The sequence below is a fragment of the Nannospalax galili genome, unplaced genomic scaffold (genome assembly GCF_000622305.1).
Source record: "Nannospalax galili isolate Female #2095 unplaced genomic scaffold, S.galili_v1.0 scaffold1282, whole genome shotgun sequence".
Classification (NCBI taxonomy): Eukaryota; Metazoa; Chordata; class Mammalia; order Rodentia; family Spalacidae; genus Nannospalax; species Nannospalax galili.
This window is the reverse complement of record NW_008348795.1, coordinates 2,899,295-2,902,715: the sequence shown is the minus strand read 5'-3', so window position 1 is coordinate 2,902,715 and position 3,421 is coordinate 2,899,295.

Here is a 3,421-nt window from a genome sequence, read left to right as displayed (position 1 = left end):
TGTGTGTGTGTGTGTCTGTGTGTGTGTCTGTGTGTCTGTGTGTGTGTGTGAATGCTATTATCTATCTTTATTCAATTTCTTTGTTATTACCTTTATTTGAAATCCACTGTATACATTCCAAATGGGCAAAAAATACTCAAATTTAACAGAAACTAATGTGAAACACAGATATTCAAACCCTGAAGTATTCATTTTCTAGAAATCATATAATTCAATTTAGTTTAAATTATGATCATTGTTCAGGGAATCCTTAAGGCATTAAACAGAAAAGGATATTAACTAGAAATTTAGTTGACCCTTTGTGAAATCCTTAATACAGTGATTGAAGGAAGTGTCTGACATGTGCTTTCATTGACTCTGCAGAAAAATAATGTGTATGTACACATTCAGTGAAGACCGAAAGAGGTACACAGTAACTTGGTACATGGAATCAGAGTATATTTTATGTGCCAGATACATTAATAAGAACTTCTACGTGAATTAAAAGGCTATAAGCTAAGTTACAGTAACTAAATAAAGCAAAAATTAGCCAGTTGTTAGAACCATTTACTTCTCTCAGACAAGTCCAGGAGAAGGTGTCATGTGCAGTTCAGAGAACACAGGCAGGCTTCTTCCCTAGGGCTCTTCAAAAGCAAAGGTGCCTAATGTCTTCTGCCAATAACGCTATAATTATTTACCTGTTCTCCAATCATAAGTGTGATCTGGTTGCCATAATCATATCTTAAACTCATGGAAATTGAAAAGTTTCAAAGAGAAATTTTCTAATTAAAGATCTACAATATTGAAATTGTTGTTATTTTCTTCTGCTTGTAAACCATTAGTAAAAGAAGCTGCAATATCTGAAAAGTATATCACTGTTTGAGATCATGTGGACATAAAAAGGGTAGACTTTGGGAATAGCCTTGAAATTCCTGTCCAATATTTCATAAATATATTTATTTCCCATCCTACCCACCTGGAACTTAATAATAATTAATAATTTAACTAATTAATCATTTCTAGTTTCTGATAGAAGTATTGGTCAGGGAGGCCTGCATCTTTGGTATCTGATCACAGTAGGATTTATGAATGATTCATGAATGTTTTACCCCATGTAAAGTGATGCTTCTCTTAATTAAAAAAAAAAAAACATTCGCTTGCTCCTTATGTGCTTTTCCTTTATGAATTATATTTTGATGAAAACTCATATGTTATAAATAAAGTGTCCAGTTATAAAATTCATGTTTCAAGCTTGTCATGAATTACTTTTTAGTGGATAACCATTATTATATTTCATTCACATGCATATATTCCGTTTTATGCAGAATGATCTTTTCAAAGTGGCTTGACTAGGCTTCTGATAAGACGTGTATGAGTCTGGATTCAGCGGGTTTCCGGAGACAATTAAGAGTTCTAAGATGTCATAGAGTCAGCACTGTTTAATACGCACATGCTCTTTCATCTCTGCAACTGCAGATACTGAATAGATTCACCATGTTTTGATTGAACAAATGGAGATTTTTTTTTACAGTCTTTTATTTCAGTATTCCACTCCGGTGAAAATGATATTTTTTATAAATATTTTTCTAATCATCTTAGATATTGAAAAAAGTTAAACCATTAATTATGTTATTGAGGTAGATTCTAATTTATAATAGTCCACTAGTATCCTTATGTACACTTTAACATTATACTCATATGACATCATTATTTCTTCTTTAAAGTGTTAATGTAGGCATATCACCTAAATTATTTTTGTATGATTTTTATCTTCTGTATTAGTCATGTCTCTATTGCAGTGACAAAAAAACTGCCAACCAGGCCTTACTGTCACAACTTCACGAAATGGCCAGTCAGGCCTTCTATACGCATGCTGCATGCTGGCTAGTCTCCATGTGTTTCTGAAACCATGGAGGAAGTAACAATGACCCTTCACTTTTGCATCTTTCATGTCTCTAAAGTGGGCACCACATGAATGCCACTACTAAGTTGACTGTCAGCCCTGATGAGTCCTGGCCTGCTTCATCCACAGTAGCAGCTTTTTTTCCATTCAATAGCTAGAGGCTCAGCTGTGTGTGATTTTGCCCTGAGGCTCCTTTTTCTATTGCTCCAGTACAACTCTGAAGGTCTCTCCTAATGGCTCTAATCTCCTTATTAGAAAGAGCTTCTCTTTCTTCACAGGCCTTGGCACCAACATTATTAAACTTCCCAGTGCAGTTATTATCCAAACTCTGCATTTTCTGCTTCTTTCTGTCCTTTTTTCTAAAACTTTTTCATTGGAGATCTCAAAAACATTCATTATTAATAGCCATGCCACCCTTTCTACATTAGGCTATCTCGAAATTTCATCTGCCAAAGAAATTAGTCCATTACTTTTCAACTGAACCTCAGGCAAGCTCTTGGGCTGTGGACACACAATAGCCAGACTCTGCCAAGAAATTCCAGTTGCTGATTAAGTCCTCATTTCCCTCTGGAACTACGTTGCTCTCAGCACTACTTTCTTCCACAGTCCCATCAGAACAGCCCTTTAAGCTCTGCTTATACCTTTAAACCACTTTTCTACTCACAACTTCCAAAGTCTTCACATTGCTCCAAAATCCCACATGATCAGAATGTTCACAGCAACAGCCCACTCTCTGGTACCAACTTCTGCATTCATTCCTTTTCAGTTGTGATAAAACACTGTCAACAAGATACATTACCAAAGGAAGAGTTTACTTGGCGTATGGTTCCAGGGCGGCCAGAGTCTATCATAACAGGGAGACATGGTGGTAGAGGGGGGCAAAGCAGAAAGTTGAATGTAACATCTTAAAGAAAGCTCAGGAAGCAGAGTGTGACTGGAAATGTGGCAAGGCTTAAGAGCTCTCATAGCATGTCCCTAGTGGCATGATTCCTCCTAAAACTTCCCAAACAGTGCCACCAACTTTGGATAAAATGTCCAAATACTTTAAGTTTATGGGGCACATTCCATTCAAATCACCAAACTATCTTTTATTTATTTTGAATAATCAAATATTTTGTTTTCAAAAATGAGTAAAAATTCAAAGAATAACCATGTATCATAGATTTAGTTGACAGCAAATTTTTTCCTACAATTTAAATTGTCCCTGATTTGTCTAATGAACTCTAGATTCTTGTAGCACTTCAGCTCTAAATTTGATTCTCATAAAGGCAAGAATACTATAATTGGAATCACAACTCACATTTCTAACTCTGTGCTGGAATACTAAGAAGAAATAAATGATAATCCAGCCTCGGTTTCAAAGGAATCATAGAGGGCCCCAGTGGTGTTAAATGTAGTGAACTGGTCTCAGTACACAGCCTACTTAACTACTGTTTATGTTTGATGGTTGTTTACTGCCTCTCCCTTGATGCATTTTAGTTTGGTTTTCAGGACAATATGTACTTCCAGATCCACCAATTAATTCATCTCAGGTTCCTT